General features: G+C 37.4%; 1 long non-coding RNA gene across 5 annotated transcripts in view; it reads left to right on the top strand.

Annotated features, from left to right (window-relative positions):
• Positions 1-27,892, top strand: part of LOC123332766 — a 404,401-nt gene that overhangs the window by 337,642 nt on the left and 38,867 nt on the right. For 3 of the 5 annotated variants that reach the window (XR_006549795.2, XR_006549794.2, XR_006549793.2), the window contains exon 4: positions 22,112-22,230. The exons of 1 other annotated variant lie outside the window; for it this stretch is intronic. This is a non-coding gene — a long non-coding RNA (uncharacterized LOC123332766). Of the gene's footprint in view, positions 1-22,111; positions 22,231-25,082; positions 25,138-27,892 lie in introns of those variants that run through there. One more of the 5 variants, XR_006549796.2, reaches the window with a different exon arrangement.

The raw sequence follows: 27,892 nt of genomic DNA, 5'->3' as shown, positions 1-27,892 counted from the left end.
ATTTCAGGTGGATTTTTTACCTCTGAGCCACTAGGGAAGCCCATTATGTGAGATGTGTTTCTATTAATTAATTGTTTAATGCTAGTAATGACTAGATTCCATGAAAATTCACATGGTTGGACTGTTTCTTTTGTGATAGAACTTAAATGCTTTGTATCCTAGCTAGTCAGCTTTTGTGGTTTGCCAGTAATCTTGGAAGTTAAAAAGGTAGATCCAAAACAAACCATTTGGTTGACTAGTTGTATTAATGAGAGACTGATAGTTCATTTAATGTAATTGTGTATATTTGTGAATGTAGAACTATTAAATCAAAGGGAGTTCAACTTGCTGGAAGGAACGCGTTTTGAATAATGCAATTTGTTGTTGACCTTTTTGGGTATTCTTATTCAGTAGATATTTTTAATATTGGCTTTATAAATCTAGTCTTTTAGGAATTTCATTTGACTATGTGGAGTGAGAATTGAGGATTGTAACTTCTGAAGAGAAAGTGTATTTTGGAAAGTTATTTTTATTTTGTTTTCTTATAAATAACCTAAAATTTTTAGTTTACCACTTCCACCACAATAGGTTGTAAGAACTATAAGAAACAGGAAGATTTGGAGAATGGAGGAAGTTCAATGGAGTCTTGGGGTTAAACTTAATGAATATTAATGTTAATGCATCTGGGATAGTGAAGAAAGCACTGGATGTAGCACGTCATAGAAAATGAACAGAGGAGAGAAAATAGGTAGTAAATTGCAGCATAAGAGACATACAGGAAGGAAAGAAAATCAAATAAGACTATTCAAAGCTGATTTCCTTGGCAAGTTTCTTATTTAAAGGGTGAAGATGAGTTATGTTTTCTACTGTCCTGCTGCTGCTGCTACTAAGTCACTTCAGTCGTGTCTGACTCTGTGCGACCCCATAGACAGCAGCCCACCAGGCTCCCCCGTCCCTGGGATTCTCCAGGCAAGAACACTGGAGTGGGTTGCCATTTCCTTCTCCAATGCATGAAAGTGAAAGTGAAGTCACTACATCCATATCATACTAAAACCTAGAGGACTCTTAAATTCTAGGCTCTATATACTATTAAGTATTATTCAAAATCTGCTATGTTAAGTTTTGAAAACAATTAATAGGCTCTAAAAATTAGTGGATCTCTGCATTGGCTTCCCATTATCACATGGGGAGATTTTGGAATTCCAACGTGCAAGCCAAACCCCAGTCTTTTAAGAACGCTTCCATGTAGAGTCAGTCTTTGGTATTTTTTAAAGTTCTCCACATGAGTCCAGTATATGATCACATTTGCAATAAGGTCACTAAAGCAGTAATTCTCAAAGTGTGGTACTCAGACTTCCTACATTAGAATCACCTCAGTTCAGTTCAGTCCAGTTCAGTCGCTCAATCATGTGTACCTCTTTGCAACCCCATGAATTGCAGCACACCAGTCCTCCCCGTCCATCACCAACTCCTGGATTTCACCCAAACTCATGTCCATCGAGTCAGTGATGCCATCCAGCCATCTCATCCTCTGTCATCCCCTTCTCCTCCTGCCCCCAATCCCTCACAGCATCAGAGTCTTTTCCATTGAGTCAACTCTTCGCATGAAGTGGCCAAAGTATTGGAGTTTCAGCTTCAGCATCAGTCCTTACAAAGAACACCCAGGACTGATCTCCTTTAGAATGGACTTGTTGGATCTCCTTGCAGTCCAAGGGACTCTCAAGAGTCTTCTCCAACACCACAGTTCAAAAGCATCAATTCTTCAGTGCTCAGCTTTCTTCACAGTCCAACTCTCACATCTATACATGACCACTGGAAAAACCATAGCCTTGATTAAATGGACCTTTGTTGGCAAAGTAATGTCTCTGCTTTTCAATATGCTCTGTAGCAGGGTGACAATATACAGCCTTGACGTACATCTTTTCCTATTTAGAACCAGTCTGTTGTTCCATGTCCAGTTCTAACTGTTGCTTCCTGACCTGCATAAAGGTTTCTCAAGAGGCAGGTCGGGTGGTCTGGTATTCCCATATCTTTCAGAATTTTCCACAGTTTATTGTGATCCACAGAGTCAAAGGCTTTGGCATAGTCAATAAAGCAGAAATAGATGTTTTTCAGGAACTTTCTTGCTTTTTCGATGATCCAGCAGATGTTGGATATTTGATCTCTGGTTCCTCTGCCTTTTCTAAAACCAGCTTGAACATCTGGAAGTTCACGGTTCACGTATTGCTGAAGCCTGGCTTGGAGAATTTTGAGCATTACTTTACTAGCGTGTGAGATGAGTTCAATTGTGCAGTAGTTTGTGCATTCTTTGGCATTGCCTTTCTTTGGGATTGGAAGGAAATCTGACCTTTTCCAGTCCTGTGGCCACTGCTGAGTTTTCCAAATTTTCTGGCATATTGAGTGCAGCACTTTCACAGCATCATCTTTCAGGATTTGAAATAGCTCAACTGGAATTCCATCACCTCCACTAGCTTTGTTCGTAGTGATCCTTTCTAAGAATCACCTCAGATGTTAATAAATAAATTTATGGACTGAGTCTCAAATCTTAAATGTTTTGAATCAAAATATTTGGTGGTGATGAGATGGAATCAGCATTTTTAACAAGCAGACATTTCTAGTTATAAGATAAATATATATATATATGTATACACACATATATGTAGACAAATAAAATGATAAGATGAATTGAGTAAATTCAATAAGTTGAATCATCTTCTTAAAGAAATTGATCTTTTATTCTTGAGGAAAATATACAATTATCTTAATAAGTAAGAAATGTTTAATTAAGACACCCTTTCACAAGTGTAACTAATATATATTTACATCATTTTGTTTTCACTACGTTCTGTAAGGTAGAGCCATAGAAGTTTGTGAAAATAACTTCCCAGGTGGCACTAGTGGTAAAGAACCCACCTGCCAATGCAGGAGAAAGAAGAGACTCAGGTTTGATCTCTGAGTTGGGAAGGATCCCCTGGAGAAGGAAAGGGCAACCCACTCCAGTATTCTTTCCTGGAGAATCCCATGGACAGAGGAGTCTGGCCAGCTATGGTCCATGGGGTCACAAAGAGTCGGACACAACTGAAGCGACTTAGCACACAGCACACTGTAAGGTAGGTCCAAGCACCAATTAAGTTCAGAGAAATAGCTATCATGTTCAATACTACAGACCTAGATTGTAGTAATAGGATCAAGATCTGAATTTCTGTCCTTAAATCTGAATCCTGTGATTTATTCCATCAGGTGATTCTCCTAAGCTTCCCTCTCTCTGGTCACCATGTCTAAGCATCTTCTTTACTTCTTCCCTATAATCTGCTTTTACTTGTCTTAGTGCAAATCATTTGCCCTGTCAGAACTCCAGTGTCTTCTTTTCAGTCTTCCGACATGCTATCTGTAATCAATATCATTGTCCATTTTATTGTTTCTGGTAACCAACCACCTGAGTTCAGAGTAGATGTTAAAGAGAAACAGAGCTATGAAAGATCTCAAATATCCTGTTTTGCCAACCATGTATTTCCCAGCTGCTGAATTTACAGAAATTTGATTTCTGTGACTTTAATCATCATTTAAGTTACAATCACGGTTAAAACTTAAGCTTTATCATTATTGAAAATTCAGTGATCATTGTTTTCTTTCCCCACAATACATGATAAAGTCTTTGAATGAAAAACTATAATCAATCTTTTATATTATTTTTTATAATAGCTAGAATAATGTGTGTTTTATAGGACATGAAAATAATTATTGGGAGATGCCTAGGTTTTTACAAAATGTCCATCCCTAAAAGATTTCTTATTCCATTCCTTCTGATCTTAAGCAATATTTCTGTTGTGGTTTCTTGTTACTCAGCAGTCACATCCCATTCTCTTTAATTCTTGATTCTGGTTCTGGCTTCAGTTAATTTCCTAACCTGCCTAGACTTCCTGGTTTAGCTATTCAACATTTTTAACCAGGACTACCTTGTCTACTCCTTGACTTGCCATCATTCTTTCAACAACCATAACCATAAGAATCATAAGGAAAGTAGCTTAATTAGAACTTAATTGAAACAATTCAATTATAACAAACTGGAATGATTTTAAAAGACCCTTTGAAAAGATTTTTGAACATCTGATGTGAAAATATAAGGCTTGATTTGATAGGCTTTGGATGTGTATGTTTGGGAAATTGATACATATTAGTAAAAGATATTGTGATTTTTTAGTTTATTGGGAATTTGTAAAAATCCTATAATGTTACGTCTTTGTATTTAGCAGCAATTTTACTCTATGGAGAAACAGCCTATATATGCTAGAGGAAGCATAAAGTTGGTCATATTGACAAGTGTTTTAGCCAATCTGCCTCAATATCTGGAGGATAATAAACATGATTCTGGTGTATAGTTCCTTCCTAGACTATGTTTTTCAAATTTAAGATGAGAGATCAACACAGGGAAAGTGTGTAACCCATGTCCACTGGAATTGTCTCCATGAAAATAAAAGGATACAGAGAACAGGAGTTAGCATTTAAAGCACTCGACAATCAACACATGCAGTTTTTCATGCATTATCGAAATGATTAGACTTTGAATAGCAGTTCTTCAGGTTTCCAGTCTCTAATTTCCTTCCTTCACTGCTCAGGAGGCTTAGTGATGCTGGGATATTAGCTAGTTTTAGATTTGGAAATAGAAATAAAGACAAGCACTTATGGCCCTCGGGCTGCTGCCTATGCAGCATTTAAGGCCCAGGCTCACTGGCTTGCTCTGCATTTTTGCTCTGTTCTCTACACATCCTCAGGCCCAGTCACTTAAAGTAAATAGGCCACAGCATCTAAGAGAATGCTTATAGCTCTTATATCCCTCTACACTACCCAACACTGGGAAAATCAAAATTTGGCCCCCAAAATAGAGACTACGATCCCTACCATTAAAATGAAATTGGATTAGCCACTTCTCTATGGGCCAGCATCTTCCATATGTCCAGTTTTGTATTCATATTTCTATCTGGGATGTTTGGAGGGAGAAAGATGCCACTTTTCCAAGGCTTCGGGGTGGCATGCTGCTGGTTTTGCTGTTTCTCTCTCCTAGTACACTAGTGTTACTCATAGCACTACTAATTTTATGCCCATGCTCCTGTCTGATGTTACAGTAATGAGTTTTCTACTCTTCAGGGGTCACGAGATCACTGACTTCACTGGGGGCCACAGTTCTTTTTGCTCCCAAAGAAAAGGAGACTGTTTCCCTGAGCGCTTCCTGCCATTCTACATAGTCTTACTACTGATGACATACTTTCAAACCACTTTCTCATAACCTGCCTAAATTATTTGCTTTGTAGTGGTTCCTTTTTTGAGAAAATTCCTCCTGATTTTTCACAGCTTAGGATATGGGGAAGTTAGTGGAAACTTGTCTTATAACCAGAATTCTTTTTGATAACCATCCTAACCTCGATATATGATTACCCTGCTTTGGTTCTTCTTTATCTCAGGGGAGGTTTTCTGTTTTCTTAGTGACACCTTTCCCTATAATTGACTAATCGTTTTGGAATAGTATTTTACTCACCAGTTTAAATGAAGAGCATTGTTCTCAGTTTCCAGGAAATGTAAAACCTCTACATTTTATTTCTTAAGGGATCAAGATGTCCAGATACAAAGAGGATTTCTTAGACTTCCCTTTTTCATTCCCCAAATGTTCATTTGGCTTGTCCTGTACTCCAGCCACTATAGCAGTTAATGGCATTGAAAAGCAAAACAGACACACCCAAAACCAACCACTGTCTGTGCTTTTATTCTAGATGAATATGGAAGATTTTTCCATATTTTTCAGTCAGTTATTTAAACCATGCCCTGTTAATCTTAAATAAAGGGAAAAGGGAAACAAAGTTGGAGACAGTAACCCAGAGGCACATGCTGGTAACAAATAGGTATATGATCTGTGGAAGGTAACTCTAATGCTTTTGTGTGAGAGAGAAATTTTGGTTCTGATATAAAGTTCATTTTTTTTTTAACTGAAAAATTTTAATGTTTCACCAAAATTCATGAGAAATAATACTTGAGGCTGTCAGGACAAGTTGTAGAGGGCTTAGAAATGGACAAAGGAGATTATAGGACATTCTGATTCTTTGAATGACTTTCTGTTGTCCACTTCATTTTAAACTATTTAAGAGTAGAGGGTAAATTGTAGAAAACTGAGGGCAATGCAAATGATTCTTGACCATAGCAAGGAAAATGAATTTTGTCCGGTACAGAATATTTATCTCTGTAAGTCAAATTCTCATTTAAACTAGTTTCAACAGCCTGTTAGTTTTCTTAGTTCACTGAAGAAAATCTTTGACTAGTTTCTTTTTATAATTGTACAAGAGTCATGATTTCACTTTTTCATAGTTTGCTAGACTTATAAATGAAGTTTCATTCCTATGTGTATAGGCCCTTTAGACTGCTTTGAAACCACTGTACTTCATAAAAAAAAAAAAAAAGATGATGACTACTTGCACAGTGATGAACAACTGTATGAAAACTAAAGAAAAAACAAATCATTGAAAAAAATTGAATGTAGATAATTTGTTCTTGAAATATAGAGTGTTAACTCTTTATAAAACTTCTTATAAACACCACAGGTAAATTGTGTGTATTTTTCAAACCATTGGTTTTAGTTATGACTCTCATAGTCTACGTAACTCATCACTTTTCAAAAAAGTATTTGGGAACTTTAATAGATACTTTGATTTAATGAAATGTGACCAGTAAAAAAGTGTTTTATAGTATAATCAACTTACGTGATGGTTATTTTTATTGTTATTTTTTAATTACTAAGAAGCATGTTTTCATTGTAGCATAGGAAATACTGAAATATTTAAAGAAGAGAATAAGTTTCTCAACCAGATATAAACAAAGTAATTATTTTAAATATTTTGTTTTCTGTACTGCTCTCATAAGATACATATGTTTGTATCTGACATTTTATTTAAAATTTTGCTGTATATATTTCTCTGTATACAGTTAAAACTTTGAAAAATATAATTTTTAATGATAACATGATACTCTATGAACATGTTAAAATTTAATCATTCCTCCCTTGTGAAATATTTTGAGTATTTCCATAAGTATTGTTATGATAAAAGTCTGTGATGAACATCTTACTGTAAGATCACTGATGATTTTTCAGGATATTTCTTGGACATTGTAGAATTGCCATCTCAAAGAATTTTTGCATCTTATAGGCTCTTCATATGTACTTTCAAATTATTTTGAGAAGGAGTACACCAGTTTACAGTCCTAGCAGAGACTGCCTGTCTTATAAACATAAGCTGGATTTTTAAAGATAATTAGTGTTTTCTATATACACAGAAACCCACATGCATGCATACACATTAGCAGTTATCTTGGTAATCAACTGGTTACTATTTAGAATAAAATTCTAATTAATGTTCTTATACTGCATTGATTTATATTTCCTGACATTGTGCTGTTTTTAAAAAACATTTAGGCATGAAAGAAATTGGCAAATCTAAGCTAGTATAAAACAAAATTTGCAAAATGCACATAGCTGAGCCTAACTTAAATTTTTAGTTATTATCTTTTTAACTCATCTTAGGTAAACATTTCTAAGTTCTGGGTAAGCCTTGTCTTTCCTGTAAATGTCACTTAATACATAAAATATTTTTAGTCTTGGCCAGATATAAGATGAAATATGCTACATATAATTCTTAAAGTGCTGGCTGTTTCATATCTACATGCCTAAATCATTTTATTATCCGCTTAATAGCAGAACAAATTAGTCATCCTCTCTGATTCTGGTGCACATTATGCTGAGACATGCCCACCTTAATATGCTTTCTGATAAAGTAAATGCTCACCCTGTCAGAGCACAAATCTTATTTGGGCTCCAGAAAAGTCAAGGGAGAGAGAGCTGAGTCTGCAGTAGGATTGCTTACTCGAGGAGAACTGAGATTTATTAACCAACTTCATTAAATATATGGAAGACCCCAGATCTCAAGGTTAGCAAATTAGAATTCAAACATGAAACCTCTGTATGAAATGAAACAGGTAGGAAAAACAAGAAAGATAGATCTTGGCATTTTACAAAGCAGAGGAGGTAAGCTTGTATTAAAGTAACTGTCTAGCTAGCTAAATGAAAAGGTATGCTTTTCAGTTATTTGCTTGGTTCAGTTATTTGCTTGGTTCAGGTATCTGTGACTATAAGATAAATAACAACACTAATTAAATATCAGAGAGATATATGGTTGTCAATAAATATGAAATGAAGTCTCAGCCCAACTTGCATATTGGTTTATTTATAAATAAATATAATTATTTAGAATTAGTATTTTAAAGTAAAATTTAACATCCCTGATTTTTGTAGGTGAAGCATGTATCTACACAAAGCTAAATAAATTTCAATTTGGAATAAAATTATGCATGCTACATTTCAATGTAATGGAAATGAACAGACATTTATAGAAATTGTTTTTGATATTTTGGAAAGAGTTTCAGTCAAGAAGTTGATAGTAATGATGTAGGTAGCTGCAATGATCTGTTTTATGTTTTGTTTTATTTATTGATTTATTTTTGCTGTTTTCCAAGTCTACTGTCTTATATTATTTATACACATAAGTCAAGTTTTTCATAGTTTTGGAGAAAACAGGTTGTATTCTGTCATCTAAAAACACTATTATTTTCTGCCCCCTCTTCTGTCATTTAATACTATAATTTGGGTATATAAGAATAATTATGTTCGCAGCTTATAGTATTCATTTACTTTTGACCTAGAGAAAATGACTGAAATGGAGATAGAGAACAAGACAACTGGAATCAGTAGAGAGAATATCAGCATTGTAGGTTTTCATATTGATACATGGAGTTTCTGAAGCTAAGGGAAGTGAGGCAATATTTCTAAAGGAACTGAGATATCAGAAAATCCTTGAATTCTGAATCTATTTTCTTTCATTATTATTATTATTATTATTATTTTATTTTATTTTTTTTTTATCAAGAAAGCATGTGGGAAAACAGTTCAGTTCAATCACTCAGTTGTTTCTGACTCTGTGACCCCATAGAGTGCAGCATGCCAGGCTTCCCTGTCCATCACCAACTCTTGGAGTTTACTCAAACTCATGTCCTTTGAGTCCGTGAAGCCATCCAACCATCTCATCCTCTGTCATCTTCTTCTCCTACTGCCTTCAATCTTTCCCAGCATCAGGGTCTTTCCCAAAGAGTCAGTTCTTCGCATCAGGTGGCCAAGGTATTGGAGTTTCAACTTCAACATAAGTCCTTCCAATGAATATTCAGCACTGATTTCCTTTAGGATGGACTGGTTTGATCTCCTTGAAGTCCAAGGGACTCTCAACAGTCTTCCCAAACACCGCAGTCCAAAAGCATCAATTATTCAGCTCTCAGCTTTCTTTATAGTCCAACTCTCACATCCATACATGACAACTAGAAAAACCACAGCTTTGATGAGATGGACCTTTGTTGGTAAAGTAATGTCTCTGCTTTTTAATATGCTGTCTAGATTGGTCATAACTTTTATTCCAAGGAGCAAGCGTCTTTTAATTTCATGGCTGCAGTCACCATCTGCAGTGATTTTGGATCCCCAAAAGATAAAGTCTGTCACTGTTTCCACTGTTTCCCACCTAATTGCCATGAAGTGATTGGACCAGATGCTATGATCTTACTTTTCTGAATGTTGAGTTTTAAGCCAATGTTTTCACTCTCCTCTTTCACTTTCATCAAGAGGCTCTTTAGTTCTTTTTTGCTTTCTGCCATAAGTGTGATGTCATCTGCATATCTGAGGTTATGTATATATCTCCCAGCAATCTTGATTCCAGCTTGTGCTTCATTCAGTCCAGCATTTCTCATGATGTTCTCTGCATGTAAGTTAAATAAGCAGGATGACAATATACAGTCTTCTCTGTAAGCCAGAGAGTTATAGTTTTTTTAATTGATTACTACAATAAATGAAAAGAATCTCTCAAGGTTGTAAAGATCTTACTAGACCCACTGCTGCAATTTACATTTTAAGATGACAGGATTGTACCTAGCAATAGAATGATCTTACAGGACCTACTCCCATAATAAAAATTTAAGATAACAGGATTAGTGAAAAGGTTCTCAAGAAGGAGAAACATGTCCTCAAGCAGAATACATTCAGTACAGTTCAGTACCATAGCTTAGTCATGTCCAACTCTTTAGGACCCCATGAATCACAGCAGGCCAGGCCTCCCTGTCCATCACCAACTCTCGGAGTTCACTCAGGCTCACGTCCATTGAGTCAGTGATGCCATCCAGCCATCTCATCCTCTGTCGTCCCCTTATCCTCCTGCCCCCAATCCCTCCCAGCATCAGAGTCTTTTCCAATGAGTCAACTCTTTGCATGAGGTGGCCAAAGTACTGGAGTTTCAGCTTTAGCATCAGTCCTTCCAAAGAAATCCCAGGGCTGATCTCCTTCAGAATGGACTGGTTGGATCTCCTTGTAGTCCAAGGGACTCTCAAGAGTCTTCTCCAACACCACAGTTCAAAAGCATCAATTCTTTGGCGCTCGGCTTTCTTCACAGTCCAACTCTCACATCCATACATGACCATAGGAAAAACCATAGCCTTGACTAGATGGACCGTTGTTAGCAAAGTAAGTCTCTGCTTTTCAATATGCTATCTAGGTTGGTCATAACTTTCCTTCTAAGGAGTAAGTGTCTTTTAATTTCATGGCTGCAATCACCATCTGCAGTGATTTTGGAGCCCCCCCACAAAAAATAAAATCTGACACTGTTTCCACTGTTTTCCCATCTATTTCCCATGAAGTGATGGGACCAGATGCCATGATCTTCGTTTTCTCAATGTTGAGCTTTAAGCCAACTTTTTCATTCTCCACTTTCACTTTCATCAAGAGGCTTTTTAGTTCCTCTGCACTTTCTGCCATAAGGGTGGTGTCATCTGCATATCTGAGGTGATTGATATTTCTCCCGGCAATCTTGCTTCCAGCTTGTGTTTCTTCCAGCCCAGAGTTTCTCATGATGTACTCTGCATAGAAGTTAAATAAGCAGGGTGACAATATACAGCCTTGACGTCCTCCTTTTCCTATCTGAACCAGTCTGTTGTTCCATGTCCAGTTCTAACTGTTGCTTCCTGACCTGTGTATAGGTTTCTCAAGAGGCAGGTCAGGTGGTCTGGTATTCCATCTCTTTCAGAATTTTCCACAGTTTATTGTGATCCCACACAGTCAAAGGCTTTGGCATAGTCAATAAAGCAGAAATAGATGTTTTTCTGGAACTCTCTTGCTTTTTCCATGATCCAGCGGATGTTGGCAATTTGATCTCTGCTTCCTCTGCCCTTCCCAAAACCAGCTTGAACATCTGGAAGCTCACGGTTCACGTATTGCTGAAGCCTGGCTTGGAGAATTTTGAGCATTATTTTGCTAGCATGTGAGATGAGTGCAATTGTGAGGTAGTTTGAGCATTCTTTGGCATTGCCTTTCTTTGGGATTGGAATGAAAACTGACATTTTCCAGTCCTGTGGCCACTGCTGAGTTTTCCAAATTTGCTGGCATATTGAGTGCAGCACTTTCACAGCATCATCTTTCAGAATTTGAAATAGCTCAACTGGAATTCCATCATCTCTACTAGCTTTGTTTGTAGTGATGCTTTCTAAGGCCCACTTGACTTCATATTCCAGGATGTCTGGCTCTAGGTGAGTAATCATACCCTCGTGATTATCTTGGTCGTGAAGATCTTTTTTGTACAGTTCTTCTGTGTATTCTTGCCACCTCTTCTTAATAGCTTCTGCTTCTGTTAGGTCCATACCATTTCTGTCCTTTATCGACCCCGTCTTTGCAGAATACATTGTTGTTATATAATTCTTACTAAGACAAAGGATTCTTCTCTGTTCTTCCTGGTGGCTCAGAGGGTAAGGAGTCTGCCTGTAATGCTGGAGACCCAGGTTTGATCCCTGGGTGTGGAAGATCCCCTGGAGAAGGAAATGGCAACCCACTCCAGTGTTCTTCCCTGGAAAATCCCATGGCTGGAGGAACCTGGCAGGCTACAGTCCATGCAGTCACAAAGAGTCTGACATGACTGACTTCACTCACTCACTCAATCCTAAGGAATATGGAAAAGAAAATGTCCTTTCCTCCTTCTTGAAAATTCCAGATTCTTAATATTTAATATTTTCCATATTAAGAACCAGTTGTTCTTACTTCTGACTTCTGTTGTGGAATTGGGTTAAATTGAATGGAGTTCACACAGAATAATTGGTGTTCATTGGCCCTAAATTCTATGCTTCCCTTAGAAATGGATATGTCAAAAGTCTCCAAATAGTTTCTAATACTGACCCTGTTATTTAGCAGTATTCATAAGTACCTCTTAGACTTAGATTGTTCATCATAAAAATGGAGATAATAGTTCATATTTCTTAGGGTTGTTACAGTACTAATGTCTGACACATAATCATTTGTTTCATAAATGCTTACAGCTGTTGTTTCATTATTCTTGTTACCAACATGATAGCTAAGATATGTGTCCTTGAGTGACTACATTCTTGCTTACCTGTCATACCTATAGGAAAATGATACAGGCTGAAATAAAAATGGGTAAATAAAGGAGCTATAAATGGGCTTTATGCTCAAATAATCCATACCCTCTTTATCATAAACTTAATCAAATTTAAGAGGCTCCTGAAAATAGGGGGCAAAGTCTAGATGTACTGGAACAGATTATATTGTGTTACAGAAGCCTCTCCCTTCACCTGTGGGAGAATCAAAATCTGTAGCACAAGCCATAGATTCTTAACTCAGTTAAGAATGTCACATATCTCTTTTTAGGTAGGGTTTGAAATTATAATGTCATTGAATACTAGTACTAAAAAGGGCCTTAGCAATCACCTCTCTGATGTCTTAATTTTATAGATGAAAGAACTGAGACCAGGATCATAGGATGATTTGTTCAGAGTCAATCAAATGGTCAGTGGCAGAGATAAAAAAGAATTCTGGTAGTCTCATAGCCAGTGTAGATATGAAAGTTTTATATCAGCAGACCTTACAAACAGTTTCAGTAAGAAGCAGCTGGAGGCACAAATGCATTTTACTATATTCTGCAAGAAAAATGACCCTGAATATAGTTTTATTCCAAGAGAACAATATTCCACCAAAATTAGGTTCAAAAACTGTCAACAATAAAATAATTCTATCAGCTATTTAAAGTACAATTATTGCTGTGAAGTACTTGGTAGTCTAAAGATGTTTTTATATCACACCAAAACATCTGGACACTTCAATCAGCCAGACATATTTACATTTTATAGACAGAACCCAAGAGATAGAGCAAATTTAGAATTTTTGTTTTTTTAGCCACAGGATTAAGTGTGGCATAAATGTGTGAAACAAGCCTACTTGTAACATAGAGAGTACTCGGTTAAAAATGGATTTGCTTATCACTACTCTGATCTATTATTTATCTAGTATTTGTTTTAAGTTTTAATTCCTAGACAGAAAACGTATTTCCATCTTCTGGAAGTCCTATATTGGGAGGGATAAGAGGGGGATGAGATAGAGAAATGTAATCTTTATATTTTGTCAGTAAAGATATATTACTCAAATTTTCCAGGAGAGCATAACTTCCTATTTTTCTACTAATATTGTGCTAGGTTTTAGGATGTAGTTCTAGAAAAGTAGCCTGCTTCTAAAGAAACAGTCATCTTTCAAGAAATGAAACCGGAAATCCTTTAGTTTTTGTCTTCCAGTACAATTCTCATACATTCTTTAAAATGTAAAGGTTATCTCCTCTAATAGTTATCTTTATTAATTTCACCATTCAGTAACTATTTAATTTATTCAATAAATATTAATTATGTTTGAACTATTTACCAGATGGTGTATTAATCGTTGGATATATAACAGTGAACAAGTTAGAAGGCCCTTAGCTTCAGAGATCCTGGCAATCAACGTGAGATACAGGGAGGTAATGACACATGGTGTGGTAAAGACCAAGAGAGAAGAGCATATGGGATGCTGGGGAACAAGAGAAGTGGCATCTCACAGAACTTTTGGTGTCTTGGTTAAAGTCAGGTAAAGCGAGAAGGAGGGGAAAGAGAAGAGAAAAAGGAAAGAGAGAGGAGGGAGGGAGGAAGGATGGAAGCTGGAAAAACATTTTGAGAGCCCAAAGGCAATGTTGAGGTGCCAAATGGAAATGGCTTTCAAAAGCCATCTTTAAATAAAACTTGGCTTCTGAAAGAGATGGGAATACCAGACCACCTGACCTGCCTCTTGAGAAACCTATATGCAGGTCAGGAAGCAACAGTTAGAACTGGACATGGAACAACAGACTGGTTCCAAATAGGAAAAGGAGTACGTCAAGGCTGTATATTGTCACCCTGCTTATTTAACTTATGTAACTTATATGCAGAGTACATTACAGAAACTAAGGGCTGGAAGAAGCACAAGCTGGAATCAAGATTGGAGGGAGAAATATCAATCACCTCAGATATGCAGATGACACCACCCTTATGGCAGAAAGTGAAGAAGAACTAAAAGCCTCTTGATGAAAGTGAAAGAGGAGAGTGAAACATTGGCTTAAAGCTCAACATTCAGAAAATGAAGATCATGGCATCTGGTCCCATCACTTCATGAGAAATAGATGGGGAAACAATGGAACAGTGACAGACTTTATTTTGGGGGGCTCCAAAATCACTGCAGATGGTGACTGCACCCGTGAAATTAAAAGACACTTGCTTCTTGGGAGGAAAGGTATGACCAACCTAGATAGAATATTAAAAAGCGGAGACATTACTTTGCCAACAAGGTTCCATCTAGTCAAAGCTGTGGTTTTTCCTGTGGTCATGTATGGATGTGAGAGTTGGATTATAAAGAAAGCTGAGCACGGAATAATTGATTCTTTTTAACTGTGGTGTTTGAGAAGACTCTTGAGAGTCCCTTGGACTGCAAGGAGATCCAACCAGTCCATCCTAAAGGAAATCAGTACTGAATATTCATTGGAAGGACTGATGCTGAAGCTGAAACTCCAATACTTTGGCCACCTGATGCAAAGAACGGACTCGTTGGAAAAGCCCCTGATACTGGGAAAGATTGATGGTGGAGGAGAAGAGGACTGCAGAGAATGAGATGGTTAGACGGCATCACCAACTCAATGGACATGAGTTTGAGTTAACTGTGGGAGTTCGTGATGGACAGGGAGGCCTGGTGAGCTGCAGTCCATGGGTTCCAAAGAGTCGGACATGACTGAGCGACTGAACTCAACTGAACTGATCTCCTATTCGAAAACCCCAGATTTCTTATCTACCTGCCTAGAATTTACTCTCTCAATATAAGGAAATATACAGCAGAAATAAAAGCTGAAAAGTGAGTATAGTATGTGTGGCCGAAAAGTTACATCTTTTCCCAATGACACTGGAAAGGAATTGAAAGGTTTTAGGCAGTAGAATGGCCATCTCATTTCACAATAGACTGGATATTCATACTAACTCATTTCCCTAGTGTCATATCCTTCCTTTCATAACTAATTGTTTTTTTAAAATTTATGTCTCAATTATCTAAGAATAATTTGGGATACCATAGGCTAAGAAGTATGCCTTATATTAATATTTCTTATATTTATGCTATGTAGTATTTTTAATATCATGGAATGTATTTGTATAATATTCAATATTTAAAGTTCACCACACATTATATCCTTTACATGCTTTTAAATAAATTATAAAATTATAAAAATCATCTTTAAAATGTGTGAGGGGTCCATGGTTATTTTGAAAATTATTTTAGCATTACTCAAGCAAAATATGCAAAAACCACTGTTTTTCAATTGAAATTCTGAAATAGGTAAAAACAACAACAACAGAAGTTCAGATAGAAATTGAAACTCAAGGAGGGATGAACAATGGGTAGAATGAAAGAGCTAAGTAAAAATTATTTTCAGAGAAGTAGGCATCGAGAGAGAGGCAAGATATGAATGGCTAGCGAGTTACCAAGCTCATATGCAAATAATTCTAGACTGTGGTCTCATAATATAAAAATACCCCTTTACCACTCAGAGTGTGCACTGTGGTATAGCATCCAGGTGTCTCTTTGGGGATAGAGGCATTCATTTCTTCACAGGCTATTAAAGGAAACTGGCTTTGTTTGAAAGTAGTTGTCCTCCCTGAGGTCATACCTTCTGTCTTCCCTGGGTTGACTTGCATCTAAGGAGTCATTAAAGCAATGATACAAATGCATGGACTCCCCTTTTCTTAACTTGCACAAGTCCAGAGGTTCTGTCCAGCTGCCAAACTACCTCTAAGATTGCTAAGTCGCTTCAATCATGTCCGACTCTGTGTGACCCCATAGACGGCAGCCCACCAGGCTCCCCCGTCCCTGGATTCTCCAGGCAAGAACACTGGAGTGGGTTGCCATTTCCTTCTCCAGTGCATGAAAGTGAAAAGTGAAAGTGAAGTCGCTCAGTCATGTCGGACTCTTAGCGACCCCATGGACTGCAGCCTACCAGGCTCCTCCATTCATGGGATTTTCCAGGCAAGAGTACTGGAGTGGGGTCCCATCACCTTCTCTGACCTCTAGGATTAGTTGACCTAATTGACCTGGAATTAGGAATTAGCAATGACCTGGAAAATTCTCTCTTTGCCCAATTCTGCCTATTTAACTCTTTTGAAGATATTATTAAGGGCCGTCCCTGATAAAATTTGTGCAGACAGAGGAAACAGAGATCAAATTGCCAACATCTGCTGGATCATCAAAAAAAACAAGAGACTTCCAGAAAAACATCTATTTCTGCTTTATTGACTATGCCAAAGCCTTTGACTGTGTGGATCACAATAAACTGTGGAAAATTCTGAAAGAGATAGGAATACCAGACCACCTGACCTGCCTCTTGAGAAACCTATATGCAGGTCAGGAAGCAACAATTAGAACTGGACATGGAACAACAGACTGGTTCCAAATAGGAAAAGGAGTATGTCAAGGCTGTATATGTATGTCACCCTGCTTATTTAACTTCTAAGCAGAGTACATCATGAGAAACTCTGGGCTGGAAGAAGCACAAGCTGGAATCAAGATTGGTGGGAAAAATATCAATCACCTCAGATATGCAGATGACACCACCCTTATGGCAGAAAGTGAAGAGGAGCTAAAAAGCCTCTTGATGAAAGTGAAAGAGGAGAGTCAAAAAGTTGGCTTAAAGCTCAACATTGAGAAAACGAAGATCATGGCATCTGGTCCCATCACTTCATGGGAAATAGATGGGGAAACAGTGGAAACAGTGTCAGACTTTATTTTGAGGGGGCTCCAAAATCACTGCAGATGGTGACTGCAGCCATGAAATTAAAAGATGCTTACTCCTTGGAAGGAAAGTTATGACCAACCTAGATAGCATATTAAAAAGCAGAGATATTATTTGTCAACAAAGGTCCATCTAGTCAAGGTTATGGCTTTTCCAGTGGTCATGTATGGATGTGAGAGTTGGACTGTGAAGAAAGCTGAGTGCCGAAGAATTGATGCTTTGAACTGTGGTGCTGGAGAAGACTCTTGCGGGTCTCTTGGACTACAAAGAGATCCAACTAGTCCATCCTAAAGGAGACCAGTCCTGGGTGTTCATTGGAAGGACTGATGCTGAAGCTGAAACTCCAATACTTTGGCCACCTCATGTGAAGGGTTGACGCATTGGAAAAGACTCTGATGCTGGGAGGGAATGGGGGCAGGAGGAGGAGAAGGGGATGACAGAGGATGAGATGGCTGGATGGCATCACCGACTCAATGCACATGAGTTTGGGTGAACTCTGGGAGTTGGTGATGTACAGGGAGGCCTGGCATGCTGTGATTCATGGGGTTGCAAAGAGTCGGACACGACTGAGTGACTGAACTAAACTGAACTGATCTGAGTCTGTTTCCTTGGAAGATGTTTATGTGTGTGCTGTCTCTCAGTCGTGTCCAGGTCTTTGAGATCCATGGACTATAGCCCACCAGGCTCCTCTGTCCATGGAATTTTCCAGGCATAAATACTGGAGAGGTTGCCATTTCCTACTCCCAGTGATCTTCCCAACCCAGGTTTTAAATCCTAGTCTCTTGCATCTCCTGCATTGGCAGGCAGATTCGTTACTGCTGAGTCACCTGGGAAGCCCTGTTTTCTGGGACCCCAGCCTAAAGCATTTTGTTGGAAACTTACTAGCTTTATCAAAATTTGGTCATAGAGGTAGCTACATCTAATTTTCAATGATCCTAAATTAATATTAAATACTAATTGATAAATAAGTATTTAATTACAGAAAATCCTGTATTTAAACATGATAATTGCCTGTGATTTCATGTTTGAGAGAAAGCGTTACCATCTTCGTGGAAACCACTTGGCTGACTCGGTGGTAAAGAATCTGCCTATCAATGCAGGAAACACAAGTTCCATTCAACGTGGGCTACAGGCCACAGGGTTGCAAAAGAGTTAGACATGACCTGGCAAGTAAAAAGCAACAACAACAACAACAAAGTGTTACACTATGGAAAAAAATGATAAAAATAGAATTACTGCTAGCCTTAAAATGCTGTAACAGTTTCAAATGTTTATTAGAGGGTGGCTTTGAAGACATTTTTGAATCTTAAAAAAAGAGATACTTGTTGGAATGTGAAATTCAAAGCAAAAGTTTTCTCAAGCATCTCTTCTTTCTTGATATACCATAGAAATTTCTAGTCTACATGAATTTGCTTAGTATTTTACTAGAGACTAGAGACTTAAAAATTGACACCAAGTACTTTAAAAATGCAATAGAAAAAGTAGAGTAAAATCAATAATAGTGTGAGGAATGACTTGAACAGCTTGTATTTTCACAGTGGTCATCAAAAAGTAATTTTATATCCAATAATTTGTATCGATTGTTTGCAAAACTGTAATGCATTATGCCATAAGCCTGGTTGTGCAGTTATAAATATATGTATCATTTTGTTGGTCTTGATTTTCTTTTCTTTTTTTTTTTTATCTTAGTGAGTTTCGTTTTCTCTAAAATGAATCCTATTTCGTAGTATTCATATGTGGAGGCAAGATTCAGAACCATGACTATTAATTCAAAATAGCTTCAGCCACACAATAGACACTGTCCTCTTTGGGTAGTGAAAAACAAAAAACAAGGGCAAAATAAGTTAAACTGTATATTATTCAAGAGAAAGTACTTTTGGAATCATCTACAGTGTGATCATAAGCTAAGGTGACTTCTCCAGGGGTCCATGGGAAAGATTTAATTAAAAGCCGGATTTTGCCACTTATGACAAAAAGATGCATGTGCTAGGGCATATTCAGCATAAAACCTCTCAATATATCTAGAATTTTATCCTGGATACTGAAGATATTACCTCACCAAACTTGTATTGCCCTCGGCTTCTATATTATGAGCCTACCTGAAGGGAGGCCTCCTTTTCTCTTATTCTTTTAGTCAGAACACTTTGGAATGAAAATGCCACAGTGAAAAGAGTTAGTTAATATACTTATTAAGGTACCTAAGCAAGACGTACCTGATGTGATTAAAAGCACTTTTTTTCCCCTTTATAATTCTCACATGGACTTGAATTGGGATAAGTGCTGATTCTATGAGGGCTGTTTCTTAACTGCCTCAGTGGATATTTATATTAATTTGGAAGAGATGTTGAAAAGGCCTGAATTCTCTGAAGAAGGAAAGAAGGAGCATGAGAGGGAGGGGACGGCTAAGAAAAGCAGCAGAGAAGGAGCAAGAGGAAATAAGAGAGGGAAGGAGAGAAGAAAAGCAGAGGCGGAGAAGGAGAAATTGCATCAAATGAAGATGGGAGACTATAAGTCTATTATGATGTTTGATTAATTTACTATAGGGTAAGTGAGAAAAAAAATTCCCCTCTATCCTTCTGTTGAGTCCATTTCTCAGTACTGGTAAGAGATGAAAGTAGATTCTATCTGGAGAACAAGAAAAGAAATTGAGCTCTGATTTACAGAAGGAGGGATACTTTTGAAGTAATAGAAGTTAACTCTACAATCTCTCAAGCTTAATCGGATGTGGCTTTTAATCATAGCTCTAGCATTTTCTGTTTATGAGAACTTGAGCATCTTACTTAATGTCTTTGAACTTAATTTCCCTCATCTAAAAATAAAGAAAATTAGTACATGTTTGAAGTATTGAAGGTTGAAGGTTGCTGTTAAGTTTTAATTAATACATTTATTCATTTACTCAACAAATATGTGTCAGGAATTGTCCTATGTCCCAGTTACATAGAAACGCACAATATGGAAGTTCTCTGACCTTAAAAAGGAAGTTAATAAGTAACAAATACACAAATAAGATATCTTTCAGAATGAAATAATGAAGATATGATGAGTGATAGATCAAAGATGATACTGTAATTTTTCATTGCTTTAGATAAGTATGTTTAGATGGATTCATCCTCAAATGAACCTTTTCTACAACATTTCAGTTGGAAAGTGACTAGTAGAAGTCAGCCACTGAAAGCCTGGAGAAAAGCATCTGAGGCAGAATGAACAGCAAATGCACAGGCCCTAGAGTGCAAAGCTGGATATAGAGGAAAAATGGCCAGATGTGGTTTGGGGTGAAGCTTTTAGTCATCACATAGTAACTATTGAAATGTCATGTTTCTCATTGAAATTCTGTTTCTATTATAACTGTAGTGGATAATTGAATTAATGTGAGCAGGATATTACTGTATTTAGTAGTGAGTTGTTTAATGAATAAATTGCTAAACTAGCAGTCTATGGGCTTCCCTGGTGGCTCAGAGGTTAAAGCGTCTGCCTGCAATGAGGGAGACCTGGGTTCGATCACTGGGTCAGGAAGATGCCCTGGAGAAGGAAACGGCAACCCACTCCAGTATGCTTGCCTGGGGAATCCCATGGACGGAGGAGCCTGGTGGGCTACAGTCCACGGAGTCGCAAAGAGTTGGAGACGACTGAGCGAGCGACTTCATTCAGTTTTAATTCACAGACTTAACTATCTTTGGAAACACAACCTGTTTTGTGAGTGAACATTATTGATAAATTTAACTTCAGTTTCTTGGTCAGATGAATAAATTGAGAGAGGATGGTAATTAAATGGATCTTCTGACTCACGGAAGTTTACAACTTTGAACATGGAGCCCTATTAGTAAATCGCCCTAATAGAACCTATTACTTCTATTAGATAAAGTTATTACCGATCAGTTTTAAGGATTTCAAGGAATCAGTTACAATTCATAAGACTTCTTTCTTCCTCCCACCCCTCCAAGCATAGTTTTCCCAGAAATGGATTGAATATATTGATTCATTCCTTCTCCTAGGCATGTGCCATGCTTGTTTTATACTCAAGTTCTCATTTAAAGCAGTAATGCACCTTTTATTATATGTAATTTTGAGATGCTTCTGATTGAAAGTCAAATCTATTCTATAAAATGATTTTAAAAATCCTAAATAAATGGCAAATGGCTTTAACATCACAGTTTCTGAAATTCTAAGATGCTGCACACTTAAGTGCATTGTTCCTGTAAGTCTCCCAGTGAGCTTTTCCATTGTGGTAATTCTGAGATCCTGCTTTCAGGAAAGGTCCAGGACCCAGTTTTAACTTTGGAAATGCCATTTGTTTCCTTCAGAAGTCTGCAGCAGATGTGTGATGTCTCAGTGAAGAAGCACAGTAGCCTCACGTCCATTCAAGTCATCATTAAACAGGAGACAGAGCAGGGCTGTATCATTCGGCAACCTCATACCGCTATTATGTTTGCTCACGCAACAAATCTATTAGTGATCAAACTTCATGTCTAAGTGTAAAGCACAAAGCATAACAGGAACAGAGAAGAACAGCCACTTCTTAAATACACATTGGCACCTTGCTTCTAACTTAACTTTTATTTGTACTTAAATTTGTACTCTCTCTTTTTTTTTTTTTTCCTCCCTTGCTTCCACTTAGATTTAGCCATAAATCATTTTCAGCTCTTACAAAATTCATTATTTGGGCTAAGATAAAAATTTAATTTATGCTTTTATTGTGCACTGATGCTTTGAATGATCTTAGTCTATCAGTGTTAGACATTTCTAAGTATCATAAGGCCTCAAACTTCCCTGGAATTTTATTATCTTCTCTGAGAAAGATTGTAAGCATTATGTATTAAGCCTTTTTTTTTTTAAATACTACTTGTGCCTATTTCAATCAATCGACTAATAGTAATCAAATATTGTTTTAACAGAGCGAGTATCATCGGAACCAGGTTAAATATCAAACAAATAAAGGCCAACTTAACCAAAGAGAAGAATTTCCTTTAGAGTCATTGATACTCCATCACTTTAAAAAGAACACATATTACAGGTATCATCCTTAATAATTAATAAAAGATGGAAGTTATGTTGTTCAGAACCAGCTTCATGGGTATGCAACTTGTGAAGTCACACAGAGTCCTGCACTTAGAGGGGTTCCATGCTTGGTTAATATTTGGCTATTGCCACCTTGAAATTTGTAATTTTTGAATATGAGGCTTCATGTTTTCATTTTACACTGGAGCTTTCAAATTATGTAGCCAACCTGGTTATATTTTATGATGTGTTTATAACTGTGTTTGACTTTGTCTTCCAAGTAACCAGTATGTCCCAGCATACATAGCTACTGGTGTGTGGGGTGGCTTTTTTGGTTTTGTTTCTTTTTTTTTTTTTTTTCAGTATAGTTGATAAGGTATTCTTTCATATTCCCCATGTTTGTATTCAAATATCTAGAGTAGGAACTGAATTGATATTTGGATTGGAAGTCAGTCACAAAATTTTAATTGGTCAGTGCTTCCCTGGTAGTTCAGCTGGTAAAGAATTCACCTGCAAAGCAGGAAACCCTGGTTCTATTCCTGAGTCGAAGGAATTCCTGGATCTTCCTGGATCCAGGAAGATCCGCTGGAGAAAAGGATCGGCTACCCACTCCAGTATTCTTGGGCTTCCCTGGTGGCTGGTAAAGAATCCACCTGTAATGTGGGATACCTGGGTTCAATCCCTGGATTGGGAAGATCCCCTGGAGAAGGGAATGGCTACCCACTCCAGTATTTTAGCCTGGAGAATTCCATGGACTATATAGTCCTTGGGGTCACACAGAGTCAGACATGACTGAGCAACTTTCACTTTCACTTCATGGAAAATAATTATTAAAATATCCAGGAAATGCAGATAAAGACTAGACAAGAAAATGACCTTAAAATGCAATATGAGATTTTGCTTGGACATGTGGCTGATGTCAATACACTGATTTGAAAGAGAATATAATATTTATTTCTCTCGCTCTCTTTTTTTAAATTTGTGAACTGAGACAATGGCTTCCCTAGTAGGCTTGCAGCATCCTGCTCTTATCAAGGTAAAGGGCGGTTGCTGGACCTTCAAGCTCCCATTACAACTTTTCACGTTTCTTTATACTGTTCTCTATATCTCTAAATCAGTTCAACGCATACTTTGGCATTCTGCCACACTCAGCATCCACTGAAAAATCAGAATGAAAGGAATTAAAGAGTTAGATGTGATTAAAATTTAACATCTACTGCTTAACTCTCATTAGTCCTGTCCTGAATTCATTAAGGCATCAGCACATGGGCAAGTATGTGTTTATGTAATGGTTAAGATATTCTCCTGTTTGAAGATTCAAGAATAGATCAAGAAAAGCCCCCAAGGCCCCTTCTAGGCCTACTGTAATATTTGATATTGAATTCATGAAATAGTTCCCTTCAGGGTAAAAATCACCTCCTAGCAGAGAAAGAAGATGAAAATTTTTTTTTAAGATGTATAATATGCCACAACATCAGGTGGCAGCATGCATTAAAATATATGGAATTTTTAGATCTGGCAGCAGGGTACTCTGCTGCTACTGCTGCTGCTAAGTCGCTTCAGTCGTGTCCAACTCTGTGCGACCCCATAGACGGCAGCCCACCAGGCTCCACCGTCCCTGAGATTCTCCAGGCAAGAACACCGGAGTGGGTTGCCATTTCCTTCTCCGATGCATGAAAGTGAAAGTGAAGTCACTTAGTCATCTCCGACTCTTTGCGACCCATGGACTGCAGCCTACCAGGCTCCTACATCCATGGGATTTTCCAGGCAAGAGTACTGGAGTGGGGTGCCATTGCTCTGCTGTTCTTTAAAAGTCATAGTAGCATCTAGGAAAGAAGACTGCAAAGATAACACAACTTTTAGATATTAGGGCCTTAATGAATAAGAATCTTCATATGCATTGGATAAAAATTAGACAGTGTTAAAAGTATCTTTACCTTTAGCTTGTATGCACATTTCAAGGCAGAAGATTGTTTACATCTCATTTTATTATTAGCACTATAAGCATTTGGGAGATATGTTTCTGGGAATACTCCTTAAAAATGACATCCTTTTGAGTAATTGAGGACATTATGCACATAGTGTTTATGACAAGAATTAATAGTAAAATCTTAAATAATAAACTGGTATCGATGCACAGGACAACGTGCAAAGAATCTTTGCCGTTAGTCGTTTGAAAAACTTTCATGTAAAATTATGGGTTGGCCAAGAGAGATCACTTTCATATGAGCTGTTACATTTTTCTATGGTTATAAGATCTGTAGAAAGGCTTAATTGTTCATGATCCATCTTCAGGGTTCACAGTTTCATTGGTTTACTTATTCATTCATTTGTTCATTTATCCAACAAGTTTTACTTGACTGCTGTTAAGCACTTTCTTTAGTTCTAGAGTCTCAGTGACAAGAGACTGAGGCAGGAGAAGGTGGGGGAGCCATTTTCTAACTTTCCTTCCACTCACTATCTAGTGAGCTAAGCAGAGAATTAAAAAGAATGACAGAAGTAAGCTTTGCTTTGAAACTGTGGTGAATATCATCACAAAGAATTACATGGAGCTAGGAGTTGCATGCTAGTTAGTTAAGAAGAATGATGAAAGCTTCCCTGGAGCTTCTCAAGATTAGACTTGAGATCTGAGGTGAGAGGCAGAGTTAATGATGTGAGCAAGTTCGAGTCAGGACCTGAATAGGAAAGAGCATAATCTTGATGGATAATAATGATGTAATAAAAGACAAAATTAGCAAAGTATTTTTTGAACAACAGGATCCTTGTTCTTGACTCCAGAGATAATTATGGAACCATTTCATTGTTACTGTAAGTTAAAAAGCAGTTCTTCTCACGTTTGTTTCCTTTTATCTAAATATTTATTTTTAGCATTTTAAACAGTTGGTACTCACTGAAACTTGAGAGTCCCTTGGACTGCAAGGAGATCCAAACAGTCCATTCTGAAGGAGATCAGCCCTGGGATTTCTTTGGAAGGAATGATGCTAAAGCTGAAACTCCAGTACTTTGGCCACCTCATGTGAAGAGTTGACTCATTGGAAAAGACTCTGATGCGGGGAGGGATTAGGGGCAGGAGGAGAAGGGGATGACAGAGGATGAGATGGCTGGATGGCATCACTGACTTGATGGACATGAGTCTGGGTGAACTCCAGGAGTTGGTGATGGACAGGGAGGCCTGGTGTGCTGCGATTCATGGGGTCACAAAGAGTCGGACACGACTGAGCGACTGAACTGAACTCACTGAAACACCACTTATTTTAACACTGGACAGGGATGAACTAATGCTAACTATTTTGAATTGATGATAATATCATAAATCAGATGACATGTTGCATGATGCTTGTGTTTCATGCAAAGGAAAAAAGAAATAGAAGCTGATTCCCCAACCTTCCTGTTTGTAGAAATACTGACAGAGCTGACTCATACCTGACATGGTAGACAATGCTTTGAATACATAATTAGAGATACATTAACTGAACTCTTCTTAAAAAATGAAATTTCTAAGTGGTTGAAGGCATTGTATATGTAGTATTTATCATATGAATCAATAAATGCTTTCATAGTAAATCCCCACTCTCTAATAGCATCACATGGAGAGAGAGAGCTTGTTGCTCATGCCATTTTGTTGGAGGCTGACCTAATGACAGCTAGTCACAGCTCTGTCCTTTTAAAAGTTAACAGATTTTGCATTGCATTTTAAAATAAGTTTTAGCAACAGCAGATTTCCAGTTTCAGTATTTAAATTCAGAATTGAATGGTTATCATAGTATTTAAGTAACTCCAGTGAAAAATAAATACACAAGAAACTTTTCTTCATGAAACTGAAGACCACACATCAAGTTTTATGTATTAAAAAAAAAAACTTATAAAACAAACTCTGAGAGATTCTGATTATGTGGGGAGATAATGATGGTGCAATAATGCATTTCCCAGAATGACAGCAAGTGATATCTGTAAATGGCCTTCGGTAGAAGAAAGAAAACGTACTGCTCCAATCAATACACAGAGAGTCCGTAATGTAAAGATTAGGATCAGAATATTTAAAAATTTAATACTTTGCCACTCTGTATAGCACTTTGGAAGTCAATATCTTTGGAAACCTGGTCCATTTCCCTTCTTTGAAAGCATTATATATTTAAGGTTTTTAAATTATTTATCTAGTCCATGTGATTAAAAATGAAAAAAGTTAGTCATCCATTATCTTCTGCAGCTGCTGTCTGGATATTATTTCCCCCTCCCCACCCTCCTTAAATCCTTGATTTTTTTTTTTTTCTATCCTGTTAAGAAACTTAATAGATACATTAAGAGAGCAAAAGAAAACCTCAATCACTCACTAACATCAGAGAATGTTGCCGCTTAAACAGTGTCCAAAGGTGGCTGTGTAGGAACAATATACTCAAATATTTTTACTCAGGTATATTACTTTCAGATCTCATAATAAGAAATATAATGTAGTTAAATCACAAAAAAGCCTATATGTCTGTTTTTTTCCCTGGCCAATTGTAGTTGGGGGCTTTATTTATTTATTATTTATTTAAAAAGCATTACTCTCAAAGTCACTTCAAAGTTTACATTTGAGAATGAGACCATTTTAAATTCTTTTAACCTTCCTCTCCAAAATTCGTTGTCAAAAAAGGGAGACATAGATCTGATAGAGTGCCTGATGAACTATTGATGGAAGTTCATACATTGTACAGGAGACAGGAATCAAGAACATTCCCAAGAAAAAGAAATGCAAAAAAGCAAAATGGCTGTCTGAAGAGGCCTTACAAATCGCTGTGAAAAGAAGGGAAGCGAAAAGCAAAGGAGAAAAGGACAGGTATACCCAATTGAATGCAGAATTCCAAAGAACAGCAAGGAGAGAAAAGAAAACCTTCCTCAGTGATTAATGCAAAGAAATAGAGGAAAACAATAGAATAGCAAAGACTAGAGATCTCTTCAAAAAAATTAGAGATAACAAGGGAACATTTCATGCAAAGATGGGCTCAATAAAGGACAGAAATGGTATGGACCTAACAGAAGCAGAAGATATTAAGAAGAGGTGGCAAGAATACACAGAAGAAATGTGCAAAAAAGATCTTCACAACCCAGATAATCATGATGGTGTGATCACTTACACTCACCTAGAGCCAGACATCCTGGAATGTGAAGTCAAGTGGGCCTTAGGAAGTATCACTATGAAGAAAGCTAGTGGAGGTGATGGAATTCCAGTAGAGCTATTTCAAGTCCTAAGAGATGATGCTGTAAAAGAGCTGCAGCCAATATGTCAGCAAATTTGGAAAACTCAGCAGTGCCTGGACTGGAAAAGGTCAGTTTTCCTTCCAGTCCCAAAGAAAGGCAATGCCAAAGAATGCTCAAACTACCTCACAATTGCACTCATCTCACAAGCTAAGAAAGTAATGCTCAAAATTCTCCAAGCCAGGCTTCAGCAATATGTGAACTGTGAACTTCCGATGGTTTTAGAAAAGGCAGAGGAACCAGAGATCAAATTGCCAACATCCACTGGATCATGGAAAAAGCAAGAGAGTTCCAGAAAAACATCTATTTCTGCTTTATTGACTATGCCAAAGCCTTTGACTGTGTGGATCACAATAAACTGTGGAAAATTCTGAAAGAGATGGGGATGCCAGACCACCTGACCTGCCTCTTGAGAAACCTATATGCAGGTCAGGAAGCAACAG

The sequence above is a fragment of the Bubalus bubalis genome, chromosome 3, assembly GCF_019923935.1.
Source record: "Bubalus bubalis isolate 160015118507 breed Murrah chromosome 3, NDDB_SH_1, whole genome shotgun sequence".
Taxonomy (NCBI): domain Eukaryota; kingdom Metazoa; phylum Chordata; class Mammalia; order Artiodactyla; family Bovidae; genus Bubalus; species Bubalus bubalis.
The sequence above is the reverse complement of the archived record's forward strand: the minus strand, read 5'-3'. Positions and strand labels throughout refer to the sequence as shown.